General features: G+C 44.8%; 1 long non-coding RNA gene across 3 annotated transcripts in view; it reads right to left on the reverse strand.

Annotated features, from left to right (window-relative positions):
- Positions 1-22,357, reverse strand: part of LOC131424328 (uncharacterized) — a 65,938-nt gene that overhangs the window by 16,537 nt on the left and 27,044 nt on the right. Inside the window, exons 2-4 of one of the 3 annotated variants that reach the window (XR_009227113.1) lie at positions 9,220-9,355; positions 8,182-8,571; positions 836-898 (exon numbers count right to left, since the gene is read on the reverse strand). This is a non-coding gene — a long non-coding RNA (uncharacterized LOC131424328). Of the gene's footprint in view, positions 1-835; positions 899-8,181; positions 9,356-22,357 lie in introns of all 3 variants that reach the window. The other 2 variants (XR_009227112.1, XR_009227114.1) reach the window with 2 other exon arrangements.

Below are 22,357 nucleotides of genomic sequence, written 5' to 3' on the forward strand. Positions count from 1 at the left end.
TAAAATTTAGAAGACCAGAAGAAAACCTTGACACTCAGAGCTATTTCACTTTTTTTTCCCCTTAAAACCATGAAACCAGAGCTGGATGACATTTCACAGATACAATGCTCTCTCCATTGTGGCTGAACAGACATCAGGAGCCTGGATTAGAAGCACCAGGGTGTTCCTCAGCGCATTAGCACCAAGCCACCCATCTGCTGAGGCTAGAGTATACTTCATTTCCTGCTCAAAGGAGAACTCAGGTCTTTGTTCACCTTACTGCCTTGTACAGCTGTCGCCATAAACTCCTTTGGCATCAGTGCCAGAGAGCAATTCCAGATGTGACTTTAGAAATACCCTTGGTTCTTTGTGGAAATGATGATATTATGAGGAAGTGTTCATAGAAACTAACTGTTCATTACCATTCACAAGAGACCCATATTCAAATTTAAACATATTTTCAGAATGAAAAGGAAATTTTGAATTGTTTAATGTACTTTAAAAAAGAGTTTAGCTTAATTAGATTCTGTAATCTGGTCAAAATAGTTTACATAGCAAAAAAAAAAAAAAACAGAAAAAAAAAAGGAAATAAATCCCTGGCACTGAAGGACTTTTAATATGCCACTCAAATACCTTGTTTGAATTATATTGAGCAGAACTATTTGGAGAGGTGCTAAAGTTACTCTGCTTATCTTTTTAAAACCTTGTTATAGAGTTTAACTGTGTTCTAAGAGTTATGCTGGGATTTACCACTGGAAAGGAGAAATGGTTTCTTTTTGCTATGGAATCTTTTCTCATACATTACACCGTGAATATAACATTTTCCTTTATCGTTGTGTTACCTTCTCCCACTGACCTTGTTCATTGCTAAGATTCTCCTTGTAGGAGTCCTGTTCTGCTCCCAGCTGTGATTGTTTTCCTGTTGAGAGAACATGAGCTCCTTGGTCTCTGATGCACAAGGGAGCAGGAGGTCAGACAGTTCTGACCCCATTTCCTCACCCTGTGCTGGACATGAGATCATCAGTGGGGGTTGGAGGGGACCCAGAAGCTTTCCTGTGCATCATGGAAGGAGCAACATAGAAATCAGTTGTCACACTGGAAACCTATAGTCATTTTTTTCAGGGAAAGAGATCTTGATAGTACCTTGAAAATCAGGGGTCTTAGACTATGACTTGCAAATTTTCAAAGTTATTATATTTGAATAGTTAGGGACAAAGCTTAGAGCAAGACAAACCAAGGAATGAAATCCCAGCTCTTCCACTGACTGGAGTGACATGGACAATTTCACTCAACCTCTCTGAGTCTCAGTTTATCTGCAGATAACAAAGGGACCCAGAAGGACATGAAGATCAGAGGTAAAAACACATCCAGCTGAACAAGAGGGCAGCGATGTGCGAAGCCCCATGGACATCAGCTACAGTGTCACACATGCTCACTCGTTTCCACAGTGACCAGCTGCACATGAGAAGATGGTCCCAGAAGGTTGTAGAGGAGTTGAAAATTTCCAATGGCCCAGTGATGCCTCACGTTTAGCCACACTGCAGTGCACTACTCACCTGTTCCTGGTGACACCACTGCAAACAAACCTACTGCACTACCTCTTGTATAAAATATAGCAAGTCAACTATGAATAGCACACCATACTTGATAATGATGATAAATGACTGTCATGGGCTCTTGTAATTAATACATATACTTCTATAGCTATTTTAATGTATTCTACTTATTTTTTTAAAGGAAAGTCCCTTTGGAGGAGTTCCAGAAGACTTCACAGGGGGTGATGGATCCCTGCCTGTTACGGTCCCTTAGAACTTTCGGTAGGACAAGACATGGAGGTGGAAGACAGTGATATTTATGATTCTGACACTGTGTAGCCCCAGGCTAATGAAACTATTTTTGCCTTAGTCTCTTAACAAAAATGTTTAAAAATAAAATATAGATTGCACCATACAGTCCAGGTGTGTAGTGGGTCGCTCCTTCTGGAATGTTTGTGTTAGCATAGTGCACTCCAGGACATTTGCATAAAATGACATCACTGCAGCTGAGGATGTAGCTCTGTCATAGAGGCTCACCTAGCATGCATGAGTTGTGGGTTCAAGTCCCAGTACTGGGGAAAAAAAAAAAAGAAGTCACCTAAGGATGCATTTCTCACTCTACTAATGATCTGGCATTGCTCTAACCTAATCCTACAAAATTACAAAGACAAGAAGTTTTGCAGTTAAAGGCTACATTTTTCCATAGAGCAAAGATGTGTCCACAGATGTTCAATATTATTTTCCAGGGACAGCTTAATACTTGAAACCCATGGGGTCTCAAAATGCAAAGAATAATACAAATTGAGAAATTGGGGGGAAATCTCAACAACAAATCAGTATTTAACTCTATTTAAAGAAAAAGTAAAATTTTTATTGCCTATTTATTTTATTAAATATCATTTTCTAAAGAACTCCCTTGTTTCCTTATTATTTACCTCTCAGATTGGTCTTCCTACAAATTAGTGATAGCTAACCTGAAGATATTTTTAAATACTTGAAGACTAGAAAAACTTTAACTTATTTAAACTTGAGGCTGTGAAAATCTAATAATTTGTGATCTTACCTTATTTAGCAATTCAGAGCTAACTTCATAACTTACCCAAAGGGAATACATCTTATAAGGAAATTCTCCCTGTAATTTCCTTTTTCAATCATCCCATTATAAGGTATGCTGCTTTTCTTTCATTGCCACAAATTCTCAAACTGCTACGTAAGAGATGACACTAAGAACTTTAGCCTGAACAATTATGGTTAATGATGCCTCTGACCCAGTGAGGAACTAGGAATGGACCTGGCTGCCAGTCGACGCAGGGACAGAATGATGATGTGTTTCTGTTAGGCTTGCTGGACTACATCAGGCCGGCCAACATGGAGGACACCAGTTGTGTCTCTACTGGACTATTGCAGAGATGGGACTGGAGACCTAGAATCTTTGTCATCCAAACACATGCTTCAAGTACCCAATACTCAAAGCCATGAGAAAGGGAGTAAGCATCATGAGCATGGTACACATAGCACAGTAGTCTGGCAGACTCCCTCATCAAGAGCTGACAGTGATGTCGGGAAGCAGAGGCAAGGCTCGACTTAGACACTGTGCTCAGTTAAGTAGCATCCCCAACATGCACCAGGAGCTGTGGAATGTGTCCTTAACTGGAAACCAGGTCTTTGTAGATGTAATTAAGGTAAGGCTGGAGAGGGGGCATAATGAATCAGGGTGGCCCTGTATCTAATTAGACATCCTAATAAGAAAGAGAAAAGGACACCGAGAGATAAAAGAAGGCCACGTGAAGATGGAGGCAGAGAATGGAGTGAGGCAGCCACAAGCCAAAGCACACCAGGGGCGCTGGAAAGGACCCTCCTTGGAGCCTGCACAGGGAGTGTGGCCTACCAAAGCCATAATTTTGGACTTCTGGCCTCCTGAACTCTGAAAGGGTGAATTTCTATTTTTTTAAACCACCCAGTTTGTGGTGCTTTGTAAGAGCAGCTCCAGTAAATGAACCCAGAAACCAATACAGTGGGGACATTAGGAAGTGAATGGGAAGCAGTGTCCACGTTTCACAGGGATCAAGCAGAGAAGACTAAGAGCGACATCACGAAAGACCTTCAAGGGGACATTTTCACAGAGCAGAGGGAGGGGCAATGAGGGGTGGTGGGGAAAAGGTGTTGCAAATCAAGGGTGCAACAAAACATTCCTGGTGAGTCAGGCAACAAGGAGAAGGGTGCCTCACTGGACAAAGCAGAAGATACTGGGAGGGCAGAGGAGGGGATTTTAAGGTAGACAGGGTTACGTCTGAAGGCAACCAAAGACTTACAAACTTGCTCTAAACTTGTAAGAGTCACAGAAAAGATGGTTAAATAGCTTGATCGACAAGCAAAGATCAATTTACACTTTTCCATTCTAATACAGATTCTGTATTTCATGAAACCAAGAATGCAGCCCACCAAACGGACATATACCCTCTGAAGAGCTATGCATAAGCTGCTGGCATCTCATGTGTACACCAGATTGCCCAGGAAGTGTTCGTGTCTCTTTGTTTCATTTGTGGCTGATGGAGGGACAGGGAGGTGAAGGGGCTGGTGCATCCTGGGACCACCAGTAGGAGCCTTGGAACACCAGGGTTCCTGTCATGTGTTATTGGTGACTCCTAGCAACTTTAGGTTCCAGGGTGTTTTGTTTGTTTCTTGGTTTTTTGTTTGTTTTGTTTTGTTTGTTTTGTTTTGTGTGTGTATGTTTGTGTATGGTTTGCTTATTTGTTTTGGTGCTGAAGATCAAACCCAGGGCCTTGCACCTGTTAGGCTACACCTTCAGCCCTACGACCTGATCTTGAATGAGATGTGACAAAGTGAAATTCCAGAACTAGCATATAATTTTTATTCAATGAAGTTAAGCTCCATTATTGAGGAGGGCGCAGAGGGAGCCATTAATTGTGACCAAAAAAGGTAGAGCTATAAGTTGGGGTTGGGGAGGAGAACTGGGGTGGCCCAAAGCAGAGTGCCAATGAACAGGATGTCCAGAAGTGGGGATGTGGCCTGTGTAGGGACCAGAACCCTAGCAGAATGAGAAGAGCATGGGGGGGGGGCTTCATGGGTATGGAATTGAGTATAAGAGTATTGAGCAATTGAGTATAAGAGTATTGAGCCTGGACAGGTGAGCAGGGAGAAGTGCTAAAGCTCAAGTGGGTGAGGAAGGGCCTTAAGAGGGGGCTGCAGGGACACTGACCACATATGGAAAAACTGGTGGAATGACTGAACCTATGAAAGACAGCAGAAGCTACTCCTCTTGCTGATGGGGAAGAGAGCTGTTAATATGAAAGGGGCAAAACCAAGAAAGAACGCTGTACAATTGGATCAGAATTAAAAATACTATTGAGAACTTGTGGCTGTTAATTCATACAGATAGGTTTGGAGATGTAGGTATCAATAGGCATGTGTATATACACCAGAGTCTTCTAGAGAAATGGAAGATTCCAGGCCTGGGGCCAAGTTTGAGATGAGCTGAGAACACATTATGTCAAAACTCAAGAGAGTTCTCCAAGAATGATGAGAGCAGGTCCAAGGAACATAGAAACTCCCTGAAAGGAACTTCCACTGGATAAACCTGGGATAACTGGCACATGGAGGTAAACAGGGAAAGCAGCAAGGTACAGCTCTTTGAACAAAACAGAATCCCGAGTCCACACTGTGCTGCAAAATAAACAGCAGGAAAATATCCTGGTCTGCAGGGAATGTGCTCTAAAGCGTATGGCAGTATTGTGGCATCCTCTCCAGAAGTTCACTCCCGGATGGTGCTGGAACAGGGTTCATGTATTGCATTTACAAATTTCTATAAGAAGATTATATATATTAAAGAAAAATAATTGGTGAAGGGCATGTACAATTTTCATCGCTGGGTAGGTGAGTCAACCAAGCTCCGTTAAATGGCACAACGGCTCTTTGACATCTCAGCTCACCCCATCTTTCTCTAACGTAATTGTTTCTCTCAGTAAAACATTCTTCAGTGTATCTATTGTCAAACGTTGGCATGAATTCTTAATATTCTGAAAAAAAAATGATCCTGGAAAGTGTAAGATATTTACAGCCTGCTGTCTGCTCTGCCTCACTTGAGGCAAATCCTCACCTGCACACATGTATTCTCTGGTTTTGAGGAACAGATGGTGAAGAGCAATAAAAAGACTGAAAAATCAGAAGGCAGCATTGGAGCAGGATGCGCAGCAGAGAGGTTTCCCCCGCCCGCCGACCCCCGGCAGCAAGTGCCTCTATGTTCTTCAAAGAACCTGGACTCAGCATTAATCCATCAGGCTCTGCCCATGGCTCCTGTCAATTTCATACTCACTTCCTCCCTGTCCCCACCCATTATCCATTACCCAAGGAAGCTGCTTCACTGCCCATTATCATCCTGAAGCCATGGATCAGGAATGTCACATTGTTGTGACATTACTAATACCCTCCCCTGAGCAGGAAGCCTGGTTTAATGGAGAGGTCATATTTGGTTCTCCTACCAGGAACTGTCCATCCCCCCCCCCGCCATGGTCTTCCGCATTCACCTCTTCTAAGAATTTCTGCAGCCCAACCCTGAGACCCTGTCCTACCTCCTACTTTCTTCAGGTCCATCTGACCTGAAAATGATACTGCCATCTTAACTGGTATCTGCCCTCAGGAGAGCCACTCTCATATAACAAGCTGCCTTTGGGACCTCATAGATTCATGCTCCTCGAGGAGTGAAGCAGGCAGGAGGGCTGGGGGTACTTTCCAACCTGAGTCCACTATTGGACGAGGAATATGTTAGATATATTCCTTGCACATCAGCAAGACTTTCTCTAGGATCAGACTCTTAGTTTATTTGGCAGGTGACCAGGGGACACAAGCAGGGCAGGGAACTGAGACAGAAAAGGCAGGTCCCCTCTTCAGGCCCATGAGAGCCAGCCCTCAGGCCTCTGGAGGTACTGCAGAATGTGCTGGGCATTATCCTCCAGGGCAGGGGCTAGGGTGGTCCCCTGCCCAGATGTTGGTGGCCAGACCCCTCAGTTTTCAGGTCGCTCTGTGTAGACCTCATCCTGTCCTCCCTGCCCCTCCAGCCATCCCAGTGGAGGCTCCAGATCCCCTCCAGCTCTGCCACTGGGAGGCTACCACACAAGGCTCCATCTGCCGTAGCAACTGAGCGCAGCCGAGTCCTTTCCTTGGTGTCTGGAAAGCCACATTTGAGGCAGGCTTCGCTGCTCCTGTCTTTCAACGAAGGAAATGGCTTTCGATTTTTACAAGGCCTCAGACATGATGGTGTGTCACATTTCTCTAGGCATACTGGGAAGACTCTTTCAGCTTGCCTCATTACTCTTTAGCGCATGCCTTTAAGTAAATGAGCCTTGATTCTCAGAGGAATGAGAAGAAATCCCTCTTCTGGGGGGTGGACAGCTGGCCGACGTGAAGAGGGCAATTGACTTCACCTTATTTTCTTCTTACTTACCGTTCTTCTCTGAAGAAATACAAATGTGCCAAGAAGATTTGCAACTCAGGATTCCTCTCCTCATCGAAGATTTCATCTTAGTTTATTTTACAAAAGAATGGCCTTCATTCTTCAGTTATGATTTATATACTGTGATTATATAAATGATCTTACAGAGGTGTGACATTGATTCTGTGATGACACAGAAAGGTGGACCTCTTCCCTTACCTGGCAGTGTCCTTGGTGCCTGGAACTGAGTGGCTTACCTCTGCCCACTACAGAGTTTTAGGAAGTTCTGGGGAGCCCAGGCGTGGCTTAGGGTCCTGTCAGCCCCTGAAAACCAGGACGAGCTGGGAAAGGAGGGAGTGTGAGCCTCCTCTGTGGGATAGTAAATGCTGTAATCTGGACATTTTGAGGCTTGGATGTGATTAGAGCCACTGTGAAACAACAAACTTGGGCAGGTCTGTGTCCCCATGGCAGATTGGTATCAGGTTTTGTTAAATAATTTTTAAAATTCCCTAAGATAAGATTCTGCTAGGTAGCCAAATGGTTCTGTTTGATTCTGCAACAATAATGGGCATATACTGAATATTTAATAAGTAACTTGAGTTTTGTTAATTGTCTCAGCATATTTTTAAAAATAGGCCATGCTGGTGCCATTATTACCTTGACTTTACAAATGAGAAACTCAGGCTGCAGAGTGAGGAGGTACCCAGAGAAGGTCACAGGGCGGTGGCTTTAGGTTACAGGCAGGGCCTTAGGGAGGAGGTCTGGGCGGCTGGACCATCCTCATGGTGCTCCCCACTGCAACGTGAGCATCGACATCCTGGATAACACGCCGTTTCCGGCCCAGCTGCTTCGCGTTGCACACTTACTTTGTTTGGATCATCCGAGGCCTCCTGGACCCTGACACCTCTCTGCTCCCAGAGTTGGCAATAACTGCTCTTCCACATGCCCTCCTGCTGTCCCTCTCCCTCTGTCCACTTTGGCCCTTTCCCTGTCCCCACATCCCCTCCTGCTGTCCCTGTCCCTCTGTTCCTCATCTTGATTTTTCATTGATGTAAAATTCATATCATATATTTAGATTAATTTATACCCTCAGAATTTCACAAAATGAAAATAATTTTAAATAAGCAATGCGGTTTTTGTCTTCAAATTATTTCATTATAAGATTCTTCAGGCATACCAAAAAAAAAGGTTATAATAATTAAAAAAAAAAATACTCACATGTGCCCCTAATCTGGCCTGAATATCTTCTGAATCTTCTCCATTCAATTTTCTCCTACGGGATAGGCGGCTCCAGTCGTCTTGCCTGCCTTCAGCAAACTTGACCACATCCACCTGCAGCCATGAGGGCCGTGGCAGTGTGTGGAGCCCCATCTTCTCTCATCTTCCACGATGCTATTTTCACAGGCCCCCTGGTCCTCTCTGCTGTCGTTCATCATAGGCTCTGCTGGCTCATCTCTTCTGTTACCTTTACCTGATGGGCCACCTGTGCCCTAGTCCATACCTTCTCTCTTGTCTTCACTTGCTCCTCAGCTGCTCTCTTTTGGTCCAAATCTGACTCTTGTTTATCTTCAGCACTGAGGTTGTCTCTAGCAACAGATTCTATGACATCTGCACTTGGATATTTAAGGGACATCTTTAATTTTAATATGTGCAAAACAAAACAGTTAATTTTTGCTACTCAAAAAATCCCATACTCAGGCCTTCCTTTCCTGGGTGAGTGGCATCTTGGACCTGACTTTTCAACAAGTTTTACCAGCTTTGCCTTCCAAAAGTCAGACCCTCTCTGGTCTCCACCGTAACTTCTCTGGCCAAACTGCCACTGCCCTTTTTCTGCCCAGCCTGCTAACCTCTACCCCTTTCTTCTCCCCTCTGTTTCCACACAGCATCCAAAGAGAGAATTGTGTGAATCAAATCATTGCTCTACACCTAAACTCATGAAGAAAGTCGAAGCAATTAACAGAATCACACTCCTCCTAGGGAATATTAAAATTCTTGGGCAGAATTCTTTGAGTAACAACTTTGAGTAACAGCTGCAGTGTCCTGATCACCAGTACAGATACCTGGCAAGAGTTTGCTCTACCAAAGTGCAGCTGGCCTCCCAGTCCTCTGTGAGGAGCCCCTAGTTGGCTTTTAGAAGGGACAGCTCAAGTGGGTGCCACCCTGACTCAGCAGGTACGGTCTCCAGCGAGCCAACACCTCCCTCTTCATTCTCTGCGGAAGGCTGCTCCACCCTGCAAGGGCGGCTCCCATGTTCACCTGTGGTGGTATGGATCTGGACATCCCCCAAAGCTCTGTGTTGAAATCAAGGTCCTCGAGGCAGCAAGGTCAGGAGGTAGGCTGTTAGACAAAGACTCGGCTCTCAGGGGCTGTAACCAACAGTGGATCACTCCATCTAAGAGTTTAAGCACATCACAGAGTGTCAGAGTAGCTACAGTTGGGATAGCTAGAGAAATGGGCACCAGAGAATGCCCTTAGACTGTATCTTATCCCTGACTCATTCTCCCCCTCTCATTCTGGCTGTACTGAGCTGAGCAGCTTTGAGAAGCCTGCCGCTGTGGTGTTCGCCCTCACTTCAGGGCCGCAGCAATGGAGTCAGCCAGCCATGGACTGTATTAGAAACCGTAAGCCAAAACAAACTTCTTCTTCTCTAGGTTGTTCTTGGCTGGTGTTTTGGTCACATGACAAAAAAGGCTGACTAACAGCATCTGTATCTAAAGAGTTTCCCACAAAGAGAGATTCATCTTCAAGAGTACTCTCTAATTCCTAGTCATTATTTATGAATCCTTAGGAGTTGGACACTTTCAATAAGACTGGAATTAAATATAAAATTTATTAAGACTTCCCCATTCTGACATATAAACCACTTACTTATTTTCCCTTCTGAGTATGTTATTCTCCCACTCAGAAATATGCCGTGGTTCTAAATTACCTCTCAAAGTCAAATCTCAACACTTTATCCCATAGTTCTAAAATTTCAAACTCCTTTTATTCTAAATGTCTAACTTTCCACAATATCATCTCAGAGTTGGCTACAATTGAGCCTTACATCCTTACACCTTCTCCCACTCTTTGGAAGAATGCTGTCTTCTTCACCCAGAAACCATACCTTCAGCCAGATTGATCACCCTCATTGCATCTAAAAATAAGACTCTATCCAATTCAAATCTGTTTCACAAGAGCCTCCATCCTCTGGGGACTCTTCCAATTGCTCCAACAATAATTTCAGCACACACCTGCAAAAAAAATGTTGTCCCTTTCTTTGTGTCACACATACATATGCCCATATGCGCATGCACGCACACACACACCTTTAACATCTAAAACAAAGAAATATGCACTAACACAAAGCATGAGTTATAAGAAGTCATTCAAAAACTATCATTGTGTGATTATCTTCCTCAAGTAGTTTTTTAAAACTATAGTTTCAATTCAACCACCAAATCTATAGAAAACACCCCAGAAATCAGAGCCAAATAAAAAGTTAAACGCCACTATCCAAAACAATGGTGCAAATAACTATAAAGGGCATCTGCCAACAAGGAAGTGAAGCTCTCTTGAGTGAAGTTACAGCATAAAAACTCCTTCCATTCATTCATTCCACAAGCTTTGAGTCCTCACCTTACACCAGGCTTTGGCCTCAGCCAGGAACAGACAGATGAGAAGAATCTGTCTCCATCCTGGGGGAAACTGCACATTCTGTGGGGAAGGCATTTGAGTGGAAGGCAATTACCCTGAGTCTAGCACCTTGTCTAGCAAGGGTCAGTACGGTCACAGCAGGACTGCAGGACTTGGTGGCTTCCACTGTGTGCACCACAGGCATCCACACCAGGGGTACCATTCCCATTGTGGACAGCTATCACTAAGAACTTTTATATATTTTATTACAATTTTGTTAATACCAAAGATGGGCATTTTTATATTTATAAAAAACATTCTGACAGATTTCCATCTGTCAGAATGACTAGTTCTAACAAAGAAGACCTAACAATCGCAGCAACTTCCTGAATATGGAAATGAGGTACTGCATTCTAATAGGGGTGAGAGGAAGAGCTAGGTGATCCCTAGCTGGCTAGATGGATAGATCATTTCCCTCCCCGAGGGGTGGAGTGACACTGGCAAACCACAGATGACACACGCTCTGAGCACTGCCCATCCACTACATTTGGTAGCTATATTGATTTTCTTTGGCTGCCATAAAATGGCCACAAACTTAGAGGCTTAAACAATGCAAATGTATCGCCTTGCAGATTCGTAGGTCAGAAGTCCAACACGGGTCTATCAAGCTAAACCAAGGTGTGGGCAGGGCTGTACCCTGTTCTGTCAGCTCTCGGGAAGGGTCTGTTTCCTAGGATCTTTGGGTTGTAGGTGAATTCCGTCTTCCAGGTTGTAGGACCAACAACAACGACTGAGTTCCTCACACTGTGAACTGTCCTCTCCCTCCTGCCTCGTCTGTGCCTGCCAGGACTCACAGTGACAGGAGGTAAGCCATGAGGTTTCCCATGAGTCAGGCACCAAGTAAGCAGCAGTGCCTGCTGGAAACCAGGTGCCCAGCTCAGAGGCTGGGCCACCCCAGGAACCCTCAGAGAAGACTGGGCGGTGCCCTGCCAGTGGGAGATGAGGGCAAACAGGAAACCAGAGCTGCTGACCCTGCCCTTACTTCAAAGATCGATATTTTGCTTATCATGTACAATTGGTGTTAATTTTTATTTTAAAAAATGTTTTATAAAAATGTTATCTTGATAACTGAGTTTTAAGCACCTCTTAAATTGTACGTACACAGTGAGTACCTCACCGGCCGCTCACTGAGGGAAAGTCACCCACTGCTGAGCGCCTTTTAAGTGAATTTAGGTATGCAAACAGCTGTCCCAAATCCAGGTTCATAAACTGCTTAAAATAATAAAAAGTTTCCATATTACCAAAATGTTCACGGTTCTCGATATCCTGAAACACACAGAGCTTTAGGTTTCCCACGGGCCCAGGGAAGACCAAGAAAGCGGAATCGTTCTGTCTCCCACTGCTTCGTCCAACACCCCAAAGCAGGGCAGCACACTGCTGTGTTTGGTCAAAAGAGGGAGCCATAGCTCGCCTTTGTCGCACCCCCAGTCTTGGTGATCTTTTTCATTTCTAAATGGACGGGCAGTAGTAAGGATCCCGAGTGAAAAGCTAAGGCACCCGTGAGTCCGTTCCACTGTTGTTGCTTTACACATTTTTCTTTTGCCACTGTTTTACCTGTTTGGAAGCTGATGTGCCTGCTCCATCTCAGCCATCCTGAGAGAAAGGTTGTTTCCAGAACATTGACACTCTAAGCCTCAAGCCACTAGGGGCCACTGCCACCACCAAAATGAGATTCAGACAATAAGTTGTAATCATTTACATTGTAGGGGCACTTTACACACAACTGTTTCTTTAGATATAATTTCAAAGACATTTATTTCTTTAAGACTCATTTTATATAATATTTGTCTAAATTTCAAGGTCCCCTAGTTAGTCCAATTAAATATTTAGGAACAAATTATTTACATAACCTCTCTGCATCAACGAATGTCTAACTCTTACAGCCTGCATTTTCCAAGCCTGTGCTACACAGTGAGAACACAAAATTGAGGAAGACCCAACTCTTGTCTTCAACAATAGGTGAATTGGAAGCACACAGACTAATCCATAATGAGTGTCAGCAACGACCTATGCACAGGCAAAGGAGGGGCTCTTTGGGGAAGGAGGGGGTTCAGCTAAGTGCATGCAATATTGACCAGTATATAAAGAGACATGTGTTAATATGGAAAGTCAGGCAGACTATCTGGTCTCAACCTGTTTCTTACATGGGATGTAGAAAGCGTGAAATCATTTCCACACTCCCAAAGGGCACATTGTGTTCACCATTGGATCTACCAAAGAAGAAAGAAAAGGGGGTTCCCGAAGATCTAATGGCACTAAGAAACACCTCCAAAATGCTTTTCCCCATAAGAAACTTAAAAATTATTTAAAAACCTTTTTAAAATATTTTTTAATTTGAGGTTTTTTGTTTTTTTTTTTCTTCATATATTCTCTCCACAGGACCTGCCTCACGGGATGAGAAGCCAGCATGACCTAAAAAGGCCTGGAATGCCCTGCCCCAGGGTCTCCAACTTCTGAAGGGGGCATGTTGCCTCTGTTTTGCATGATGAGAGCTAAAAGGGTCACTAAAGAGGGAAGAATGAAAAGCAGAAATTCCTGCCAGTCCAAAGACCTGGACACTTCCCTTTGTGCCACTTACCTCTGCCCTGGGCATTGAGCTAAAAATTAACCAGCTCAGAGGAGCACTCAGGTGACTCCAGGGGCCCCAGGAGGAGTTCAGTCCTCTCTGCCAGGAGATTCCCAGGATTATAAACCAGGGCACAGGACAGCAGGACATGGAAGACAACTTGGAAGCACTGGGTTGCCCTCAGCCAGTGTTCACGCACCAACCAGCAACCAGGAAGTGCCCCCTGCCATAGTTCCTGACCCCAGGGCCATGGGGGTCCTGGCTAGCCACTGTCATCATGTCACTACTGAAGGACATGCTCTTTGTACTTCATGAGCTAAAATACAGTTCAGTTGTGAGTTTGTTCAGAGTTTGGGTTTGTGAGACAGAATGAAATTAGCAATACAAAAGAGCAATACATGTGCAACCATTGGGGCTGCGGTTCCTGTGGGAATTCACAGTGTTTGGGCCCAAATGGTACCACTGCTAGTGCTCCATGACTTTGGGATAAGTTTGTCACTGTGATTTTAGACAATTTGGCATAAACAAGTAGAGCTTGTTATCATTAATCCTCACAGGGATGGTGTAAGATATGGGTGGGCTGTATACTCTGCTAGTGGGTTTAAAAATCATAGCAATTTTTATTATAGCATAGACTCCTGAATTTAGTAATATGTCTGCAAGAAGTGTGGACCCAGCCACTAGCTTCCACGTGTGCACGTGATAGTCTCAGCTGGAGGTGGCAGAGGGCGACTTTACTGCAAATGCTCCTATGTGTGCCAATCACAGGAGGCTATCAGCAGTGTGGTAGTGTCTGAGCTCAGCAGTGGCAAAACGTAGTAGGAAGTTTAGGGAGCTGGCGGATTTAGGGACAAATTAATGCTATGAGCAGAGGTCATGAGCCAGTCAGTGTGAAAACAGGAAGTAAATGATGGTGTTTCCTTGTTCTGGATGACTTCCTCACTAGGAAGCAATGATTAGATTGGGCTCAGTGTTGCTGAAAGAGAGTATAGAATATAGGCCCTTCTGCTGCTGTGAAGTTCATCAGGAGGGACATCTGCAGAACAGCTGGTGTTTACCAACCAGAGGCCCTCACAGAGCAGGTGTGTCCTCACAGATCAGGTGTGTCTCCCAGAGAGCAGGTGTGTCCCCCACAGAGCAGGTGTGCCCTCACAGAGCAGGTGTGTCCCTCACAGAGCAGGTGTGTCCTCACAGATCAGGTGTGTCCTCACAGAGCAGGTGTGTCCCCCACAGAGCAGGTGTGCCCTCACAGAGCAGGTGTGTCCCTCACAGAGCAGGTGTGTCCTCACAGAGCAGGTGTGTCCCCCACAGAGCAGGTGTGTCCCTCACAGAGCAGGTGTGTCCCCCACAGAGCAGTTGTGCCCTCACAGAGCAGGTGTGTCCCCTACAGAGCAGGTGTGTCCCCCACAGAGCAGGTGTGCTCTCACAGAGCAGTTGTGCCCTCACAGAGCAGGTGTGCCCTCACAGAGCAAGTGTGTCCTCACAGATCAGGTGTGTCCTCACAGAGCAGGTGTGTCCCCCACAGAGCAGGTGTGTCCCTCACAGAGCAGGTGTGTCCCCCACAGAGCAGGTGTGCTCTCACAGAGCAGGTGTGCCCTCACAGAGCAGTTGTGCTCTCACAGAGCAGGTGTGCCCTCACAGAGCAGGTGTGTCCTCACAGAGCAAGTGTGTCCTCACAGAGCAGGTGTGCCCTCACAGAGCAGGTGTGTCCTCACAGAGCAGGTGTGCCCCACAGAGCAGGTGTGCCCTCCACAGGTGATGTCTGAGTGATGAGAGAGCTGAGGTAAATGTAGATTTACAAATGACTCCAATGTTTTAGGGATAACGGAGACAGGCAGTCACAGAAGAGCTTGGTTTGGAAAGTGCTGAATGAACAAATCTGGGACAAGGGCTAATATAAAGCCCTGAAAATCCTGATAAGTAATGTCTCTCAAATATACATCAGTGATAATCGTAAAATAGTCCAGGAGAGTGTTAGGGCCCTGAGTTAATGTACACATCACACATCAGAAGATCAGTAGATGACACACCAATTATTAAAAAATGCTCTAACAAATTTAAACAGACTAAAACATTCAATTCATCCCTCCAGCACTTAAAGATACTTTTGAAATTGCATTTACATCATTAAGCTTTTCTGTCAGTGAAAATGAATTTCCTGGTCAAAGCTGAGCTTTAGACCATCCACATTGAGACAAATCCATGAAGACTGAGCTTACTTCTCTAATGATTTGACAGACATCTCAATGAAAGCAAAAAGGAGACACCCTGGGCTACTGGAGAATAGAATTCTGGTCATGCAACCAACGGTTAGAAGGCCGACTGAAGAATTTTACGTTTCACATCCCAAGGTAAAAATGGAATCCTTATTCCTCTAAAGACAGAATCTTTGTTCCTAGAACATTTTTTTCCTTCAATTTTGAATTTCATGTGCTTATTTTCCATTTTAATATAATTAAGTCCCAAAAAAAGAGGTTTATAAGCCCCCAACATTTCAATTAGGGCACCAGCCAAGGGCACCAAGGATGGCCAGCAGCCCCCAGGAACTAGAGGAGAGGCTGGGACACAGTCTCCCCGCTGACCTGGAAGGAGACCACTCTGCCCACACCTGTTCTCAGACGTCTGCTCTCAGAGCTGTGAGAGAGTAAGTCCCTGATGTTTAAGCCAGATGTGGTGATGGTCTCTCTGGCAAGTTCCAGAAAGGGACACCCCTCTGTGGGCCTCCACGGCACAGATGGAGTTGGCGACAGAGGAGCTGGGGGGTCAACGAGCCCTGGGATCAGACCCAGGCCCTGCCCGGCCTGAAAGGTGTGAGCCTGGCCACTACTCCATGCCTCCGCACCTGTGACCTTCACCTGAGTGACAGGATTGGTGTGAATAAAGTTGCATAAAGCATACCTTTCATGGCCCCCACACGTGTGTAAGATCACGGTGAACACTCTTCTAACCGGTCAATGCTAGAGAAAGTCTGGGAGTAGTATTTTTGGTACAGCAACCCGAGCTGGAAAATGGCCCCTCTGGCGTGGAGAGATGGGGGTGAGGAGGGCTAGGGCCTGCGGTGGGGTGTCTCAGAGTGGCACTGAGCCCTGCAGCCACTGCAGCCTGGGGAGCGGTTCAGATAGTGCTCAGGGAAGGAGCAAGGCGCCCTGTGGAAACCTTCCTTACACCGGGCACTTCCTCAAGACCTGTTTCTGTGGGAACTTAAGAGGCAGGTGATCCCAGGACACTCAGGACAGTCATCTAGGTTACCCCTCAGCTTAAAGGGAAAGTAGGCAGCTCATTTGAAAACATAAGAAAACACATCCAAGAATACAAGGCACTTGTGAAAGCAAATTGGTGTGTCGGGAGATCTCTAGTTTTCTATAATTGAGCAGTTAAATAACATGCAATGGAAAAGGGTTCCCAAAAGGAGATTTCTCTCCTGAGCAACAGAATCATGTCAAAAACTCACTGCTCACTCACTCCCACTCAGGACAGACCATTCCTAAATGGGCCACACTCCCCTTGTGGACCCCACACACTGCTGAGGGAACGAGTTCTTAATTTGAGTTCTTAGAAAAAGGAATGGGGTGGAGTTGCAGATTCTTTCCTGCTCCCTTCTGGAGCCCCCAGGTCACAGTATGTAAGGACTGGCCCCAAGGTGCCAGGAGAGAGAGGACAACAGATCAGGATTGCACAGGGTGTGATTTATGGAGGAAATTATCAATGGAAGCCTGGCCTTGGGCAGCAACAGCAGGACTTCTTGGATCTTTTCAATTTGGGTGAGAAGGAGAGGCATGTTCATGGGTTAGGACAAAAGTGACTGCATCCTGGCTGGAATGTACCTGGTTTATCTTAAGGTTATCAGAGGTCCAGGCACGTCCCTGGAGCCAATGACCAGATGTGGAGTTCCACGGTAATGGGTGACAAACCCGGGCCTGGAAGTAAGAATACTGTCATGAGAATTAGTGCCTGGGATGGTAGCGTTTTTCACCCCTTCCTAGTAACTGACTTCCCCTGGGAATCTAACTACTCCTCTGTGGAGGCTGCACCCAAGGCTAGAGATTTATCTAAGGCCTTGTAAGTGGAGCCAGTCCTTCCCTTTATCACAATCTGCTTCTGTAAACATGCTTCCAGCTAGAAACCCATTTAGACTAGAAAACTTATGGCACTATATAGCTTATTTTTAAAAAATAGGATTGGATCTTTATGTGTTTACATGTGGTGCTAAAATTAAACCCAGTGCCTCACACATGCCAGGCAAGTGCTTTACCACTGAGCTACAGCCCCGGTCCCAAGATAGCTTATAAATGTTGCGAAAACCTAGTGAAGAGCACTCAGAATTTGGAGTCTGATCTCCTTTGGGCCCAACAGTGTAAAATAAAGTTTGGAGTTCTCTCCGAGGGCTGCTTGCTGCTTCTCAACCAGTCTGTTTCCTGCAACAGAACCACTGCAGAAGTTTTGTCTATTATAATTTGCTGGGAAGCGCCAGAAAAAACTGATGAGGGTCACTCTGGGACAGTCATGGCAGTCACAACCAAGATGGCTATGGTCATGTCAAACTTGATTCATACATGCTCTTACATGGCTTAATTGATGTAGTAGGGTCTGAGAAGACAGTCACGGTGAACTCACATACCAGGAAAAAAGATTCAGTACATCCTGAGATGATTTCTATGTGAGCTGTTTAAAAGAGGCAAGTTTAATGTCTTCTCTCAGAAATGAATCAATTCATTTTAAATTGCATTCCATAATTGGTAAATGCCAAAAGTACACATTTTTTTTTTACAGTTTTGCTGAATTCTAGGCACATCCATTTACTACAGAGGGCTCTTCAACCACCTTGTCTCCCAAACCCCATTCTAGCTTATTGAAACTTAAAATGTCGCCATTAGAAAATGATTGCTTTATCTTAACCGTAACACAACATTTTTGCCTCTATTATACAAAAGTTTCTGATATTAGACAACGGAAATCTTATCTCCTATTTACATCCCTCAAGTTCCCAAGGGAAGGATTCAAACATGTAAAGCTTGTGGATAAAGGATACAGAAATGCGAATCATAGGTGTATTTCTACATCCTTATTTCTGTGCTGTTCGTGTTATTCAGAAAATAAGCCAAAAATTGTTCACAGATCTCCTCAGTAGGGCTTCCTCCAGGCAATTTCTTATCAGGAAAATGAAATAATTTTTAAGGAGGCCTGAATGGTTTTTTTCTTCCTGTGGTAATAATGCAAGTTAAAATCTTTGGCTTTGGTCAAACCATCCTCACTATTTCTGGTACAGAGGGTGCCTTTTTGCTCCCTGTCTCCACTAGTGCTTCTTCCTAACTGGAAGTTTCTGATATTTTTCTTTCATGTTTCCACTGTGCTTTTATTGGAGTGAACCACTCATAAAGTCATATGCATAAGGCTCGGTGAATTTTCCCTAAATGAGCACCCTGTGTATTCACCTCCCAGAGCAAAACTCCAGATCATTAAGCACCCTAGAAACCCTTCTGTGGCTCTTGTACAGAGGCAGATGACACTTTTCCTCTATTGTCTTCTGTATGTGGGACATGCTAATTAGATCAACAAAAGACAGATTAACAGAGTTAAAACACAGAGCTTATTTACATGTGCAATGTCCATGCCCACGGGAAAAGAATCAGTGATGAGTGCTGTGGTGGGAGCTCTGGTTTCTTCCAGAATTCATATGTTGGAACCCAATTCCAAGGTGAAAGTTCTAAGAGATGGGCCTTTGAGGACTTGATCAAGTTATTAGGGCTCTGCCCTTATGAATGAGATTAGTGCCACTATAAAAGCGGTTGAAGGGATCTGTCTTGCTCCTTCGTCTATGTGAGGGCACATAGATGGTGTCATCTATGAAGAGAAGTCCTTCACTAGCACCGAATCTGGCAGTGTCTTGACATTGGACTTCCCAGCCCCCAGAATGTGAGCACTACATTTCTGTTGTTCATAGATTACCAGTCTATGGAGTTCTGTTATAGCAGCGTGGATGAACTAACACAATGGGCAACTCGGAGGGTGACTGGAATTTGAGTCTTACGTGCCATCTTAACACAGTGGATAAATTGTGGCAATGTGATACCTCCAGTTACGGGTGACGAGTCCTGCTTCCTCAGATGTTGAAGTATAACATTAGAGAAGCACGCCAAGGCAAGCATATAAAGCAGGATTCATTTAAAAAGGGGTAACATAGACTTCTTCTGGGAGGGAGAAGGGGGCCATAGCTGGTATCCTGGTGTCCCCAGAAGTGAGGGTCTTCTGCCTTTTTTGTATGTCCTAGGCTTCCTTAGCTCTCCTGCTCTCTTCCCCTTATCTCTCTCCCTCCTGCATGCTTGACTAAGCCCAGGAGATGCTCAGGTGAGATGGCCAAAAGGGAAGAAGCATATGGGCTGGAGGGGCCAAGCAGGAAGAGGGCATAACTAACAACTCCCCGAGGGACAATCCCTGGGACAGGTTACCTTAGCAACAGGTCAGAGCAGGGGCAGGTCACCTTGATTAGTGTGGAGGAAGGACTCTGAAGGCATTATCATTTCAATCTCTTTCCAACTTCCCAGACCCAGGTTGGCCTCCCTGATAGGAACTGACCCCATGTACCTACCTATACTGACGGCCTCTTTTCATTCTGGCTTCAACATGACTAAACAAAAGAAGAGGCGGTGGGCTCCTGGGGGTGGTAAGTTGTGAAAAGGTGACTGGGAAATGTATGGTCGATGAGGTTTGCTTATTGGGATGGTTGTGCAGGTAAATCACACTCTTCCTTACATAGGAGAAGGGAACATCTTTATCAATGGAAAGAATGTCACCTTTACAAAGAGAAATCCAGGCCTGCTTTTAGGCAAATGGGGGAGACCGGAGAGTTTACCCTGTGCTTCCTAAGCCATCCTTCTGCTAAACTGGCATTTTTAAGGTGGCACATTTGATCCCCCTCATCTTTCAGTTTCTAGCACATCCTTCTCCCTCATGGTGATCACTAGCTGAGCATCTATCATGATTGTTCCAACTGCTTTTGAAACTTATTCAACGGAAACATAGAGTATGTGATTTTTCTCAAAAAAAAAAGTATTCCTTCTTTTTAGTTATACATGACAGTAGAGTATATTTGACATATTTATAGATACACGGAGTAAATCTTATTCTAATTAGGATCCCAGTCTTGTGGTTATACATGATGTGGAGATTCACTGTGGTATATTATCAAATATACATTTTAAACCAGGTCTAAGTGGAAACGGATGTTATTACACTAGGAAACGTGTGCAGAGGGAGGTGAGCTGCATGGCATCTGGAGCAGGAATGGCTCTGGTCAGCGAGAACATGCACCTGTACAGGTAGAGAGGCCGAGTGTCTCTGGCATGTGTAACTTTCCTCAGAATGCACCACAGGAGACACACAACGCTGCTCCCTAGAGTGCTCAGACCCCTCTCACCTGCTAATCCCTAGCTCCATTTTTCAGCTCAAATACAGCAGGAATGCATCTCCAGATGCAATTTAATAATAAACTGCTGACATCTTACCTGACCAATTAATCTTGCATACATCAGGCATTTTTAGTTTCAACTATCAGAAACCCAAATCAGGCAAACTCAGTATTAAAAGAAATTTAACAGCCTCAGAATCTAAAAGGAAAGGTTGGATAGTCAAAGGCACAAGGCCATAGCTGCAGCTGGACTCAAGGATCACTGGGAGCAGCCTTGACGGGCCAGAAATCTCCCTGCACATGGGCTCCACTCCCTCTCTGTGCAGCTAGCTTCTTTGGCTGGCCAGAAACAAGGACACCTGTGAGGCCAGGGTCTGGCTTCTCCTTGTCCTACTTCAGTCATAAGTCCTTGCAGATGCTGCAGCTGTGGTCCAGGGATAGGGGTCAAGGAGAAGCCCACAGCTCTGCCAAAGCCACATGGTTAGACCCAGGAGGAGCAGGAGAGGGAGCCACTACCCAGATAAGTGACAAATTCTTGGGTGGGGGCCAGAGAGAGGGGGAAGATTTCAGCCAAGCAACTGAGTGGACAGCCATCAGTCTGTGGTCAGTCGGCCCTGCTGCTCTTGGCCCGAGGCGAAGCAGCCTATCATGGTGGGGAGCCCCTGGCTCATAACTGTAGAAATATGTGTTTTTTAAAACATGGCACCTCATGGCCAGGAAACAAGAGAGGAAGAGGAAGGGGCCAGGATCACACTACCCCCTCAGGGCCCACCTCCAACAACCAGAAGACTTCTCCCTAGACCTCATCTCTGTAGTGTCCACTGCCTCTCCATATTGCCAAGCTGGGCACCGAGGCTTTAACACACAGGCCTTTGGGGAGCATTTAAGATCCAAGCCAGAGCAGGCATGCCTAGCGATTGCAGGTATTAGGGCAGCTGCCTGGGGTCCAGGAGGAGGATCATCCTGTCCTCAGGATGCTCTTTTGATGGTCGGTCCCTGGGAAAGTTACTGATGACCTCATTGTTTTTCATCAGAAAAATTGAGATAACTGACCCCACCTTCCTAGTTGCAATTGGACACCATCATTCATACCCACTCCCCTCTAATGCTTCCCAGATCATTTATGACTTACAACTTGTCCACGTTTTTGTTTGTTTGTTTGTTTGTTTTATTTGATTTCAATTCCAATTTATGGCACAGGCATGGAGAAGTGAGTTGATAAGGAAATTAGATGAATTACAACTTGTCAGTGTTATCCATGTAATGTATTTACTAAGGTATTTCAGCTTTGGAAGTCCAATTATGGCTAATCTTGTTTTCCTGCAGTTTCCCACAATATTAATTTATAACACATACCTGATATTTCAATTGTGATTGATAGTTTGGGACATTTTACCTAATTAAGCCAGTTAATTGCCCCAACTATTTTGAATAATTAGAGGCTTAATATACTAATGGCAGAATGGCATGAAAAATTAAATTGTTGGAAATGAAGTTAAAGAAATCAGAGTTTAAAAACTATTTAGAATATTTTTAATTTTTAATGTGAACAACATCATCCGTGATAAGAAAATCCACGTGTGTGCAATGAGGTAGACTTTGACCCTCTTGAATTATGTTTAATTTTTAGCCAAAACTTAATAAGAAATTTGAAAGGTCTTATTAAGAGGTAATTGGCTACAAACATCAGGTTTTAAGAGCATTTCTGAACTTCCTGGTAACTAAAAGCTGCCACACCTATGAGATAA

The sequence above is a fragment of the Marmota monax genome, unplaced genomic scaffold (genome assembly GCF_021218885.2).
Source record: "Marmota monax isolate L192 unplaced genomic scaffold, Marmota_monax_Labrador192_F-V1.1 WCK01_AAM20220418_F8-fsc00060, whole genome shotgun sequence".
In the NCBI taxonomy this organism is placed as follows: Eukaryota; Metazoa; Chordata; class Mammalia; order Rodentia; family Sciuridae; genus Marmota; species Marmota monax.